Here is a 15,678-nt window from a genome sequence, read left to right on the forward strand (position 1 = left end):
GCTTAGGAAAAGAATGTATTAATGTTTTGGATAACAGTATTAAATTGCTAATTTTAATTAGATTTTTCTCTCCTCTCCTAAATCCCCTACTCTGTATTACAGTATATATCACTGTAAATTCATTAGTTACATTACCATGCAATGTGGCATTTTGCGATGCTGCCCAGTCACCCTGAAGCCAGAACGCTTGATTTTAACCTTGAATGACTTCATGGAGTTCATACACACTAATACATTAAAAAACAAACACTGGATCATAAATCATAAACACATACTACTGTTACAACATGCAGTTGTGAAATGTGCATGGGAAATAAACAAAGCATTAAGGAATGTCTTTAAAATGAGGATGGAGCAGGCACACAGAGAAGAAGAACATGTAAACAAGTGCTGGAAAAGAACAGATGTGTGCTGTTTAGACACACAGGCAACTTGCCCGAGGGAAGTTTGGATTATTGAGCTAACATGGCAAAGATACATAGTCTGTTCACATTTAAATCATAAGAGGGTTTGTGCATCTTGTGTGAAGAGTGTTCCCACTACTTCTCTAAAGTAGGTGGTTTCTTAGTGTATGCCAGTCGCACATAAAGCAAATTCGCAGCTCAGTTTGCCTAGGAATTTCCTCAGAAATGCTGGTAGATGCTGCATTTAGTATAAAATTCAACAGAGATGCAAGTTACAGAAGCCTCTCCAAGACTGCTGCACAAAGTCAACCAAAAAAAAATGCTTCAGTAAGGGTGGTAACTTCAACAGGCATTAATGGTTGTGGCTCCACAGATACAGCATCGCTGTACATCCCTTTACATTATTCAAAGAGTAGAGAATACAGTTCAATTCTGTCATTACTGCATGCAAGTGGTCCTGGATATACTTCTTGTTCCTGAGGCCAGCTTCCCATGACAATTGAGCACAATAAAAATACCCCAACAGTTGGGTGAGAAGGGAAGAAGAAAGAGGTAATAGCACAAAAGACTCCGATGAACTTAACTTCTCCTGCCTTCACTGTAGTTACAATCCTGGTAAAAAAGTAAGATGTACCAAAGAGGAATCATAAAATTACATCCACATTAGAAGAGAAGAAATATGCGTCTCTTCTGGTTCTGTTTAAAGTCTGTTAATGAAAAATGGTACATACAGCACAGCAAGCCACAAGAGTACCTAGAGAAGGAATCTGTTCTATAGAAAAAGCAGCACTTTGTTCATAGTGAAATTACTGTTGGAACTAAAGACTACAGCATTACTCAGTAGTTTGTTGCCACAAAAATTAGTCGTCCATACAACGAAGGCTTGCGTATCTTACCAGTGTCAGAATCTCCCCTACGCTTGTCCTTGCCACATTTTATAACTTTGCTGAAGCTTTAGCAGAGTAGGGGCTGAATACAGGGTCTTGCAGCAGTCAGACAGGAAAAGGAAGAGAAGGAGGAGGTTGCAGAGGAGAGAGGTGATGTCAAGTGAGGTGCAAGTTTTAAAAGGAAAAGGTGTGCCCCAATTGGGACTGAAGGAATGGACAGACATGACTTTCCCAGAAACTCCAACTATAGTATTTTCCTAAAGAAAGACAACTTAGGGAATTTGTGGTGTGTTTGTCAGGTGCAGAGATGCAGAGCTGTTTGTTGCCTATTCACATGCTGTAAGCCAACTTTTAGGAAGGCATTTGGTTACTCTTTCTCCCAGCATGGTTTCCCCACTGTCCTTCCCACAGCATCCTATTACTCCTTGCTTGATCTTGCACTTTGCACCCTACTGCTTGGCTCCGGCCCTTCTTATCAAACAAGAGAAAACAGTTCTATGCTGCCAATCCTTCTGCAGGGCCTGTGGGTATGTTTTTGCATTGATGATGGCAACTGTATGTGGGAGCTATGCACAGAGAGACTGTGGACTGATGGAGTGGAAGGGGGAGGAGAGAGACTGCCACGGCCTTAGGTGCCAGACACCAGACAGAAGAAGATCAGAAGTTGTTTGAAAGGCCTAGCAAAGAACTTTTCCAGTTTTCCTGATATTGCTACAGTAACTCATCTGCTGGCACACCACAGAAAAGTGAAGGAAAAGAGACAATATAATGGTGATGCATAGCAAAAAGAGCAAACAAATGGTGAGATTAAAGAATTTCAGTGCATCCTTTAAATTGCTTCTCCTTTTGAATTAGTCACAACTACTTTTGAATTGAGCCATGCTTGGCAGAAGACTACTAGTAGACCTTAAAAAACAGGGTGATTGAAGCCTTCACGAGCAGGGAGTCTAAGGCTGTCAGGCTTCCTGCAGGATAGAGGCTTACAGATTTTATTTGAGAGAGGAAGAATAAGTAACACTGCTAGGCTGGAAGCCAAGCCACTAGAAAAGAGTTGTGGAGTAAAGGGGAATCCAGGCAAAGTCCCTGAACACCAGTGCCTCCTGACAGATTTGTGAGAGGCTGCTGTTGTGCAAAGGAACGGCTGAATGTGCCGAGTGATACTCAACCTCCCTTTCCAAGAATGTGAAAAGCTGGCTATAAAGTGTACATGCAGAATGTTGTATAAAAATCTCCTGTGAAGTAGGCATAACACTATTTATATCTTTATACTGGTATACTAAACAAGGTTGACAGCACATGAGATTACAGTGCCATGCTTGTCATGGGTTAAACTGCCCTGGGTTTGTAAACAGTGCGTAAATATGCTATATGATACAGCAGCACGTCACTAATCCACGGTAATGCAGGGAAGCCCCAGTGCAGATTAGTGGGGTTTGTGGATTACAGGCTGAGAGGGCATTTGAGGGGAAGTCAGCCATGTCTCAGGGCAAACTCCCCATTCCACCCAGCAGCACAGTGGAACTCTTGTCACTGGAAGGAGCTGCCAGGGGCACCTCCACTCTGCTTGGCTCCAAAGGACATTATGAGGAATGCTGATGCTGTTATTGCTTCTTTTTCAAAGGCTGTACTAGGCCTGCTCCAAACAGGGAATTGTACTCCTAGTCTCCCTTGAATCACTTTAAACATTTAGCACACACCTGCAGTGCAGACAGTTCAAATCAAATTAAAGTGAAAATTGTGGTGCATATGGATTTTGCAAGGAATTCTAACCTGCTCTGTGCACAGCTTAAATGGACAGATGTTGTTCTGTATGCACAATGCAAAAGTTAGTTTCTGAGAGTTTCTAGGCTAAACAGTACTGATGTCAACAAATACATTGTTTCTGATTTTATACATACAATGGCTGTTCCACTCACCCAAAATACAGTATCACTCCCTAATTCACAATAATCTAGAATTATATCCAGTAAAATAATTTTCCTTACTAACAGTACAACCAGTCACATACACTTTTAACTGTGAAAGATGCTTTTACTCATACAAAACAGAAATAATGCTAAATGTTGTCTGGATAATAGTCAAAGTTAGTGTTGTGATAAAATATCGGTAAAGCAATCATGCTGATTAAACATTTTATGTTTAATAAAGCAATCATGCAGTATTAAAAAATTGAAATTGGATATTTCAGCCTAATATTGATATTCATTGTAATATCTTCCTTTCAAGAAGCAAAGGATGCTTAATAATCCATATTTAAAAAAGAAGAGTGTGAAGTGTTTGGCTGTGTGTCAGACAAATTTTATATTATCTGAAAATCAGGATGATCATTATTTTTTATATAGGACATCACAGATGTCTTTGCAATGTCATGGCTATACATGGTATGCTTTTGTAATGCTAAAAAGTTACCTGAGGCAAAGACTTGAGATAGATGATTTTAAAGAGATCAGCTCTTCATGAAGCACATTTCCCCTTCAGCAGTCTATAGGCTCAGACAATGAGTTTGTCCATATTAAGTTTATTGACCTTTGTGAATAAGTACTTGAAAACTGCTAACAGATTTCTTTGAAAATCAGTGCCAGTTGTGAAACTGTTTGTTATCTATCCAGTGTTTTTTTTGAGTGTGATTAATAAAAAAGAAAATTACATCAGTGAAATTGAAAAGTCAAATTAATTAAAAAGGAAACATTCATTCCATTCTCCTTTGGAAAAGTAAAATTAAGAAGAGATGGATATTTTATCTGGATCTACATATCTGAACTACATATATAATAATGTAGTTCACCACAGACCAATTAAATTTCTAATAGTTAATCCTGAGAAAAGATTGTGTGGAATTCTATGCCCACATTGTAGTATGAAAATAAAATCAAGCTAATTTGCTTCTTTAACTTATTTTGGTGTAAGCTCACTCAAGTAAAGCAGTTGATTCACACTGTTGGCCATATTACAGTAAAACATACAGGATAAAATAGAGGGCCCCTGTGCTGTCAAGACAGGTTGATTTATAGTGATAGGGTGAAGCCAGGGTTTGACCTTGGTTTCTTTTGTCACCATTAAGAGTCTTACATGGAATACTGAGACTTAGAAACATCAACATAAGTACCAGTTTTTCTGTAAAACACATTTTTCTGACAGCAGCATATAAGGCCTTTTCTCAAGCAGTTTGCTGTAAAGGTAGTTAAGTCTAACTGGCTGCATGGGAAATCTCTTGAGGGCAAAACTAGTATCCAGTTTTTCAAACAGACATAAATATGAACTAGGTAACAAACTGTCTGCAGGACCAATCAATATAAATGTTAACACCCAGTACAGGGTAACTTGTCTGTAGCCAGGTTCCCCGAATCAACTGCATTTGTAACATAGATGGGGCCCCACAAGCTATTCAAAGAAAACATTGCAAAAGCTGCTTGCCATTTAATGATTGCATTAACACCATTATCTACTATCTAATCGATGCTGTGATTGACAACTTTGCAAATCAGATTAGCTTTCAGTCTGCCTATGAGTATAGCATGGCTAGGAATGGAAAATTGTGTGGGCACCAATTTATGGAAAATGAACAACATTCAAAGGTATGAAACAGAAAATCACTGACATTGAAGATTAGTATAGCCCAAGATACACTAAAAGCACTCCTGTGATTTTATTCACATCTTGTATTGCATCACTCCAATGTTGCTCACATACAGTGAGGGGAAGTTCCCACCCAATGACATCATAGTTTGTCTTTGGCTACAGCTAGCTACATATTTTTAAAGAGGTCCTGTTTGTTCCATAACTGAACTCTTCACCTTTTGATTATATGTTTTGGTGGGGGGGAGGGGGGGTGGTTAAAAGGAAAAAGCCTGCTAGTAAATTTACTTGAACTTGGCATTCACAGTCTCAGACTTGGGTGGGCTGCATTCCCTCCTCCGGTTACACCCTACCTGAAATCCTTGTATGTTAAATCACTTGACTAGTTCAGCCTTAATGATTGGGTCATACTCTGGGAAGCAAGTTCAAAGATACTGGAAATGTGTGCTTACAAAAACACACATAATTGTAGAAATACATGTGGACAAACTAAGAGAGAAACACTGAGACTGTGGAAAAAAACCCCACAGTTATTTGGAAGAAAACAATTATCTCTTAGTTGTGATGAAGTGGCACAAAAACACACATTACTGCTACCCTTCCAGTGACACATTTTTATAAAGAGAAATGCCTCCCCCCTCCCTCCCTCCCTTCCTCCCAATCAGGAAACTTTTACATATTAACGCCAACCTTAATATTCCTATCTTCTTCAGCTGCTACATATGCATTCCCTATTAAAAATATGTATGAGAAAAAGGTATTTCTGTAAATATCTGGATCTTCATATCAGTGGAGTGAGCTATTGATAAGCATGAGCTATTGTAGAAGTTTTGCGTCACGATCAAGTGGATTTATTATTACATTTACAGACACACAACTTTTGTGTTTTCCCTAGTAGCAATCTCAGAGATGGAGTCAGCAGGCAATTTTCTAATGGTCTGTAGATAATTGATAGGATGCATAGTGCTGCTTTCTTGCTTCCAGATATTTGGAGGAGTAGCCAGGAAAAGTCAGGAATCTTATTTGAGCACTTGGAATGGGACAGATATAACTATCTTAACTGCCTCTTGTATGCACTGTCCTCACAGAGAAAGTGAAGGCCAGAACCACAGCTGGAACAGTTAGGAAAGACTAAATATTTTCTTAACATTACTTTTCCATTGGAGCAGTTTCTGTGGTTGGCCCTGTTTGTTCCACAAATGAAACCGGAGGTGATCCATGCCACCAGGACACTGGCCTGGGAAAGCTTGCTTTAGAACATCCTCAGCACATATCCTAAAGAAGAGAAGCACAGTGGATGCTGGATATGTTCTTTATTTTGAAAAAGTTATCACTTCAGAAAACAGGTAAGTGGTTGGTTATGATATCAAACTTGTGTGTTTCCCCCTTTGCTAGAATTATGAGAAGAAATGGCTAAGTACCAATTGCTACTGGGGATTTTTGGTGTGGTTTTTTTTTTTGGGGGGGGGGGAGGGGTTTGTTGATTTGATTTTGTACCAATGTTGTGCATTCCTATCTTTTTGCCATTGGAAAGCTTCAAAACTTAGCAGGAAAATAGTCAGGGAGTGGTAGAAACAGAATTTTTGGAAAGTAAAAAAACATTCTGTTCAAAACTCTTGCAGAAATTTGACTTATTCCTTTACAAGTATTCTGATCTATATTCTGATTTGTCTTTATTGAAGTAGTGGTGCCAAGGCTCCCACTCAGTCGTTAGGTTAGCATGGAACTCATCTAATTAACCAATGTCCTCTTTTCTCATTGTGTGGTCTGTCACAATGTGATATGCACTTTCCAAAGCGTTCTTAGTGAATGGTTTGGCTTCCTACCACAGGACACTGTGATACAAAAACTTATTTAAATAATCCTGGTGAATCTGTTCCTACAGGGTGTTTAGTGATTTATACGGAGTTACAGTCATCCCCAGTTTCTTTAATCTTTGCTAAGTGGCAAGGTTTCCCACATCTTGATCTTAGGATCTTAAGATGGATGATTCTAGGAATATGTACAACAGACACTATGATGGTGATGTAAATATCCATTTTTCCATTGAGGACAACGGGACCAGGGTGGGATCTTAACCTATTTGGCACAGCTGTCATGAGACTCCAATAAAAATAAAAAAAAATCCCTTTTTGCTTACATTTTCACAGTTTATAAGAATTTATAAGCCCCATGAAAATGCCTTTCAACTGTGATAGTTATCTACAGCTTTTTTCAGCTAAGTGAGAGCCCTCTCTCACAAAACTTGACGATGACACAAGCTCTCTCAACTGGAATCCAGAAGCTTTCATCACTGCTTAGTAAATTAGAATCAGAAACGTTTTAGACATGTTAACAGAGATTGTATACAAATTGAGAAGACACGCCTCCTTTGCCTCACGTAAGATGCCTCTGGAGTCTCTGTTGGTTGGTTTGGTGCAGCAATGAAATAAGTAACTTATTTTCTTTCTTAATGGCTTTCATCCTCTATTTTATTACCACACAATCATGTTTCAATTACATTTCTTTAGGCATAACTGATTTTGAGCCCTACTTGGCCTGCCAGGTTGGATCTTTCCATCTGTTGTGGATGTTTGCTCTACAAACAAAATCTAGGTCTTCAGCAACACTTGCCACTTACCCATGCCAATATTTGTTATCCGCTTCACTGCCCAGTCGGTAATGATGCCAAGCAGCAACATCAAGGGAACACAGGCTTTTCACATCAGCAGTCCCTTTGAACTACTAGTTGTTTTTTGCTGTTCAGTGGAATTTATGTTGTAGCTTTGATTTTGACACTTAACAATACTACAGAATCAAACAAATGGGCAATCTACAAAGACAAAAGAAAAGTATAACCTATGGGTATTAATTTCATGACCAGTGTGGGGTATTTCTTATGTGATTCTCTCCTCCCTCTCCCCTCTTCCCGCAGCCCCCCCCTCCACCCCTTCTCTCTAGTTGAATGAGAAGTTTAAATTAATTGTTTTTATCTTACATAAACGGCTCATCTTCAGGATTTTTTTGTTATTTTATGGTTTTCCTTTAACACTCCTGACTCCACAACCTCTATTGCTTTAAAAGGTGCAAAGGCCCTTAAGGTGTGCCTTTTCTTCAGAGATAAAAACAGGCTTTTTTCTTTAATGGGATAGCCCAATAATGCACATCTTCAGAGACACATCCTAACTAGAGGCCAGCCCTTAAGCCAGTAGAGAACTAACCAAGAAAAATCTTAGCAATTCAGAAGATGCAGTTATAGGAATGACTCCTTTAACCAGTAATGTAAGATCAGAATCTTACTAATTCCAAACCCCCACAATTACATTTATCAGCTTATAAATTACCATACAAGAGCTGTCAGAGTGGGATTGCTGCATTTCTCCTCCCTGCCAGCACCACAGCTGGGGTGTGAGAAAACTCATGCCTTCACACTGCAGCAGTATAACTCGTCTCTTGTTTTGGGCTGTATCTTATGTGTCAAATCTGGGGCCAGAGATAGTCCACTGCACTGTTCTACTGCCAGAAGCACAAAGCAGAATCACACATTAAAAAAGTACCCGGTCAGAAGGGGCGTTCCTTGACCAGCTAGCAAATGTAGTGGCAGCATCTACTCCTGGAATGCCAAAGGGTACCTTTCACATCATTCATGTGCATAAAGTGAGCTCCACACACTGCATACAAATGATTTTACTGGGCACATGAAGTCTCCTGTGCCAACAGGTTGAAAATATTGTCCATGATAAGTGTCTTCATCAATTGTGCATTTTTATCACAGTAAAATTGCAGGGAAAATGATCTTCTCCTACAGTGCATTTTTATGCTGTAGCATACATTCTATTCATTATGGAAGATATTTTCAGCCATTAATCCAATGCCTTGGAACCTTGCTGAATGCCAGTAGACTTGCCAGCAAACTAACATCTGGGCAAAAAATGCATTTCCTTTTCAGCAAGCAGCCTCCTAGAAGCTTGTTCCCATCTACAAGAAAAATTTATGGAAGAAGGAGAGACAATTTTCAGGACCAGCTTCCAGACCACTCAGGAATCGACTCATCTTAGGAACCACTCAGGAATCTACTTAGAAACCACAATGATGTTGCTGAGTAACTAAAGTTAGTCACTAAATATAACTAATTGTAACTAAAGCAGATATATTATTTTACCAGGAATAGATTAGGCAGTTTTCTTGTGTATACTTCAGCTATTTCTGGGATCTTTTTCTCAGTCATTTTTCCTTCGAAATCTTTGAAAAGAAGACATTTTTACATGCAAGAAGGCAGTATAAGTATTTTTCCTTATGTCGTGTTTTCTGTTAACATCACACATTTTATAATTAGAAATTCATATTTTCCCTTATTTTCTTTCGTAACAGACACTGCTCATGCTTGTGCCAACAGATTAATGTGGAGACTACAGACTGAATATTATAACAGTGTAATTTAGGTAAAGCCAGGAAGCAAAGTGGCTCAAGAGTTGTGCAAACAGCCATTTTGACTACAGATTTATAGTCCATAGGCAGCAGCTCCTACGCTGCAGCCTTTCTAGCCCTTAAACAGCGTGTAGGTTGTATCAGCACTTTAAAGAAATTTTGCATGTTGGGTGCAACAACAGATTGGTAACAGTTCTTATCACTGTGGCACTTACACAAAATTTAGATATAAACTCAGAGAAGTGGAAAGGGGATCGAGGAAAATATCAGAAACTACATTAATGGCTTTTCTCTGGTGCTAGTACAGCAGAGTACATGTCCCAAAAATGTTGTGTATTCCACTTGAATATGAGGAAAAATTCTTTACAGTGAGGGTGGTTGTGGAATCTCCTTCAGTAGATATTAAAGAACTATCCTGTGCAATGTGCTCTAGGATGACCCTGGAGGGAGGCCAGGGAGGCTGGATCAGACACTGCTGAAGTTCACCCATTCTGTGAAAATCAGAGGACTATGAAAATCACCACCTGCCATGCTGCATACAGAATGACACAGTCTTTATTTGGACACCCAGATGTTCCATTACTATGCTTAAGAAATTCTCTACATCCTTCTTCTCTTAGGACGTGTTTGTCCTGCAATAAAAATTCAGGAAAAGCACACACCAACACATGTATTACATTTCATATTGTTTAAAGAAAAGCAACATAGATTTTTAATTTAATGAAACTGCCAGGCTATTTACTCTTCCAAAACTGTAGATCAGAGAAGCAATGTTTGTCATAAGGCGGCAGATTTCTCCAGAAACAAATGGCCTAAAATCAATGTGAGAAGAAACGCGAGTGTAATGAAGCTCTGGGAGGTACCTCTAACTGGGATTCTGAGCAGAAGTGTCCAAGTCTTGCTGAGGAAAGAGGAAAAAAGCAGCAGTTCCTTTGAAGTCTTCCTGATTTTTCTAATCTAGGGAAAGTTCACTGCAGGCATTTCCAGCGGTTTCAGCAACATTGGAAACCTTAATGAAAACAAGATTGTTGCAGGGGCAGTTGGTTTTAGTAATGTGTCAATTACATTTGCTCAGGCCAATGGTATTAAAGACTGGCAGCCACACAAGTACTGGCAATGACAGACAGCAGCTGGGATGGTGCAAATTTAGGAAGCCTCTGAAAGCAGCAGAGACCAAGTGTCTTCTGTTGCACCCATAAGTTAAGTCTTTTACAGTAGTGATTACTGTTTTTAGGCATGCATGCTGTATTATTTTCTTGAGAAACTGGCACATATTCTACTATCATGCTTTGTGCTTAGTGATATTAGAGCATCTGAGGAATGAACTGGAAAAGATCAGAGTTTTAGAGTCTGTTCTGCATATAAAAAGCATCTAGAGGTAAAATCCTAACCCAATAGTGCTGTGGTAATTGTAGCATCTGCTGTATCAAATTTGAAAATGCAGTGACTGGTTTTCCTGAAAAAGAAAAATGATACTCCATCTCCTCTTTGAAAGAGTCAAAAGGCTTTTTTTAATGCTGTTTTTGAATGTGGAGCAAGAGATACTAAAAATAATTCATCAGCTTTATTTAAATTATGCAGTGTAATACATAAAACATGCAGATTACAACATCAAGCAATATAGCTGGAACAAATTAAAACTGCTTGTGCATATGCATTATAATTCCTTCTTTAATTACAGGTCCCTAACCTCTTTCAGTGGATGCAGAATGTACATGTGGAATTAAGCACAGATACCTAATAGTGCCTGCTCACTATTCATTGCCAACTCATTGCTTCTCTCTGCTTACATTAATTTCCTTTAACAGCTCTCCTATGAGCTGCATGGTTGCTTTTGCTTCTGAAGCACTAAGATTTAAGATAAAAATATTAATTGGTGTCAAATAGGACTTGATTTCTTGACATTGCTCATTATGAAACATGTACAATGTATATCTTAATATCTGTTGACTTAATTTTCCCTAGCAGACTACCCTAAATGAAACCCCAGCATCTTAAGATTGGCATTGTGAAAACACATCCCTCAACCTCTTCACAAAAAAATCAGATTAAAGCTATGTGTTACACAGCATCACACAGAGATTTTTGAGAAAGAAAACTTGGTGTCTTATAATTTTTTCAGAATTCTGTAAAGAACAGTCAGCAACCTCTCAGACATGATCCTGTTCCCTGCCTTCTAATTTTTCTAGAAATTTCCAGGGATTACATATAAAATGCCTCATTTTACTACACAGCTCTGCTCCAAAGTAGAAAAATCTATTCTGTGTAATACAAAAAAAGGCACGGCCTGGTACACATGAAGGCTAGGCAAGAAATTTGTTGTTAACTTTAGGTTATTATGCACGAAATGGGTGAACTTGTACACACATCATCTACTATGTGCTGGATTATGTGCAGTATGACTGCACACAATGTAAATAATTTTCTGTACAATGCACGAAAGGGATGAACTTGTACACACATCATCTATTATGTGCTGGATTATGTGCAGTATGACTGCACACAATGTAAATAATTTTCTGTTTCCATAGCACTCCCAGGGCCTGCAGTCAGTGCAGCACAGCAGTTGCCATGAGTTTTTCATATCCAGGCCTTTTAGCACTCAGAATGCACACACATATCCAAACACCTCAGGCAAGTGAAAGTCAACCCTCATTAAAAAATGCAGGTTGTAAGGAGGCCTCTCCCTTAACCTCCAGCTCAAAAGCAAGGCCAGCTGCGTGGTTAGTCCAGGTTGCTCAGGACTGCATCTGCTGGGGAGTGGAAATCCCTGAGGAACCCACTCCCACAGCCCAGCTGTCTGTAGCATGAGTAACTTTTTCCTTACACCCTTCCTGACGCTCTCATTTCACCTCACTCCCGTTGTCCCTCACCAGGACACTGAATCCCCTGGCTGCCTCTTCTCGACCAGGTCCCCAAAAATGCTCCTATCCGCAGGCCGGACCAGTTCCGACCCTCCACCTCCCTGCACGGGAGGGTCGCTCCAGCCCCGCCACCGCGGGGATCCCGCGGGCTCCTGATGGCGCGTCCGTTTCACCCGCGAGCGGGAGCCCGGCTGGAGGCGGCACCTGCCGAGGGCTGCGGAGAGCCGGGAGGGGTCACCGCCTCCGCTCCGCGCCCGCGCAGCCCGCGGTGCCGCAGGAGCTCATTCCACTTGGAGACACCGCGGGACAGCGGCACCGCACCGCGCGCACGGCCAGCGTCCTGCCCGGACTCGCCCGGGCCCATGGCTCGCCAGCGGCGCTGCCGGACCATGTCTCTCCGGTGCGATGCCTACGCTGCGACGACGCTCCCGAAGCCGGTCCCGGCCCCAAGCTAGAACCGCACCCCCGACGGGCAGCGGCTGCTGGAAACTGCCCAGGAAGAGCGGGCGGGGGCGAAGCGCTGCCCGCGGAGATTGACGACTGCGCCAGCCAATGGCGACGCGGAGAGTGCGGGGGGCGTGGTCGGTGCCGCCAGACCGGGAAGGGACGGAGGCGGGGCGCGGGGGCGGGCGGGGCGCGGATTGGCCGGGGGGCGGGGCCGGCGGGGTTTTCTCCCGGGCTGGGCTGACGGCCGCGGCCGGGAAGTTCGGGAGCGTGCGGGCGCCGGCGGCCGTTCGAGCGGCAGGTATCAGCGGGAGCGGTCCCGAGGGAGCGCGACTTATGCTGGCAGTAGGGAGCAGGGGATGGTGGGGAGGAGGGGGTCGGGCAACCGTAGCGCTGCGGGCGGTGCGCTGGGGGCCGCTTTGCCGCGTATCTGTCGCCGTTTTCACTAGTCCGCTCCGCTTGGCGCGGGATGCGGAGGCTGCGGGCGGGGCCGGCCCGGCTGATCGGGTAGAGCTGCCCCCTCCCTTCTTCCTTCCCTCCTCCTGTGCCGGCCCCGAGCGGCAGCGGGGCGGGCGGATGGGGGCTGTCAGCACCGCGTCCGGCAGGGGGCGGCAGCGGCCCCGAGGAAGCGCGTCCGGGGGCGGCGGGGGCGAGCGGCTCCGATCCGCAGCCCCTCCGCCCCGGGCGGGCAGCAGAGCGGCTGGCGGGTCTGGCTCCTCCCTCCCTCCTTTTCCCGCAGCCTTGGGCGCTGGTCCCGGCGAGGCGAGCCGTGCGGGGCCGCTCCTCGCCGCTCGCTTCCAAGCCTCCCTGGCGGGGCTGCCGGCGCGGGCAGTGCCGCGCCCGCCGCCTCCGGCCGCAGCTCGGGGCACCCCGGCCGGCGCTGCGCGGGCTCCCGCGGTCGCTGCCGTGACCGCATCCACCGCGCTCTTGGCTCGCCCGCCTCTGCTCTGGGGCCAGAAGAAAGGGGGTGTTTTTTCCCGGTAAAATCTCTCCCGATGGCTGTTGGTGCCTTTCTCGCACTCGTCGCTTGAATGCTGCTTGAAGAGAAGCGGTTGGTTTCCTAATTTCCTTCCTCCCGGAGCACCACTCCTCTCCTCCCGATAACTTCATCTGTTTGCATCTTGGGCTGTTCCTTTCTTTCGTCTCTAAGTTAGCAACTGCAGAAAAATGAGCTAAATAGGCCCCCGCACTGAGGCTCTTTGCCAAGAATCAGATAGGAGGTGAAATCGAGGAAGACTTCACATCACTAATTTCCCTTCTCTTAAGAATTAGGGTAAAAATAATATATGGTTTATGTCTACTGTTTTAAAATAAGGTCCCCTTTCAAGATGTGAGGACCTAGCCTCTGAGCGTTATGCACGGAGATATTTTTAAAAAATATTGTTATTTATAAATTTAGGTCTAAAGTTCTTTTCCTATTATTGTTCTTTTGTAAGGCTTTGATTACAGTACTCTGAAATATGAATACTCTCAAAAGAGCTATTAACACTGTGGTAACATTTTTTTAGCGTGCAGCGTTCTTCCTCACATAAAGATCCCACTGAGTTGAACTTAATCCCTTTTGATGGTAATAGTGTTGTCCGCACATGTGTGTGGCTAGAAGGATTGCTGATTGACATGAAGGGAGTTGTTTTGAGGGTTTGTCAGCTTAATGATTATGATTTCCACCTTCCAAAAAAAATCACTGCCAGAGAGCAAGTAATAGCCAGCTCAAGTAAACTTAAAGTGCTTTGATACCAGTAATAACTGGCAAGCAGTTGATTTGGTGTGTTTTACTTCTTGTAAAGCTCTCCAAGCCCAGGTTTTATTTAAAATTATGTATTCTATATTTGCTTTAAGGCACATGTATTAATTTTCTTAGCTTTATAGCCTGCTTTTCTTTATAGCCTTCTGTCTGCTGTCATGGGCGCTTCCAGAGCGTTAGTGAAATGCAACCAGCATGGTTCTACAGAACTTAGCCTTCAGCAAATTCCCATCAACTTGTGTGTATCCAGTCTTGCAGAGGCTGAAATGAGAAAATGCTTCTTTGAGAGACTATCTAAAAGAAAAGCTGTGTCCTTTAGCATCACGTTTTGAACAGCAGAAAAATGGAGTCCCTAAGCTGCAGTGCCAGCCAGTTACAGAACAGAAGCAGTTTGGTGGTGCCCTGGGTTACGCAGCAGTGGCCCTGGAAAGCCATTCAGCAGAAGCACTCTGCTTCAGCTGCTGCTCTCCTCCCCTCCAAGTTTCCATTTCTGCTGGCCATGCTGCTTTCTGACTCTTGTTGACCTCTTGGTGGGAAGTTGAGCTGCTTTCTTTTGCCTAAATTGCAACATCCTGCTGAGTTTCATTACCTTTGGGCTTAGAAAATGACCTTCCCTTCAGTGTTTTCTGAAGTTATTGATCTCAAAAATTTCCATCAACAGTTTGTACCTGTGGCAGATGGGCTTGCGTTGTAAAAATATAATTTAAATGGCCTAGACAAGACTTTCAAAAATGTGTATTCTCTCTGCACATTTGTTGATAGTGGAGAAGAAGGGGAGTTCAAACTTTTTAACATCCAGGGCTGTGTGGAATAAACTTCCAGGCTTCATTGATATGGAAATAGACCCTTTGTTCCATTTCTACTTGGATAATTTTCCAGTAACTGCAGTCAATTAATAAATTTTTTTAGATTCAAGGGCCAACACAGGTAACATTCTGAAGCTAGTTTGGTTTCCTGATGTCTTACTGGGGATTCAGTGGCAGCTCTGAAGAGCTCTCACTTAGAGAAGGTAACCTGAAGAATAACTGTCTTACTTCTAGTCGCCAATATGATCTAAATCAGTTTGTGAGTGTGGATATAGGCAGAACATTCATTTTTCATGGGACCAGGTCCCAAGACACGCCTTTAAAGATGAAGAATGTGGGTCATAGGTGGGGAATGGAAAGTGTTCTGGGAAGTACAGACATGTTAAGAAGGCATTGTGGGCTGTGATAAATCATCTCTTTAAGCTGATGTTAAAAAAAATCAAAGTAGGTTTATAAACAATGTTTAAAATATATGACAAAATAAAAAAAATCTGTAGTTGATGGTTGTGGGGTTCCTTTTTGAACTGGCATTTCCTTTTGGCATTA

General features: G+C 42.5%; 1 protein-coding gene across 13 annotated transcripts in view; it reads left to right on the forward strand.

Annotated features, from left to right (window-relative positions):
• Window positions 1-12,781: 12,781 nt before the first annotated feature.
• The window catches only part of EPB41L2 (erythrocyte membrane protein band 4.1 like 2), a 103,773-nt gene continuing 100,876 nt past the window's right edge, over window positions 12,782-15,678 (forward strand). For 11 of the 13 annotated variants that reach the window (XM_050972165.1, XM_050972161.1, XM_050972156.1 and 8 more), the window contains exon 1: window positions 12,807-12,883. The gene's annotated coding sequence lies outside the window, so the exon portion shown is untranslated. Of the gene's footprint in view, window positions 12,884-13,537; window positions 13,634-15,678 lie in introns of those variants that run through there. The other 2 variants (XM_050972152.1, XM_050972153.1) reach the window with 2 other exon arrangements.

Source organism: Serinus canaria, chromosome 3, assembly GCF_022539315.1.
Source record: "Serinus canaria isolate serCan28SL12 chromosome 3, serCan2020, whole genome shotgun sequence".
Lineage (NCBI taxonomy): Eukaryota > Metazoa > Chordata > Aves > Passeriformes > Fringillidae > Serinus > Serinus canaria.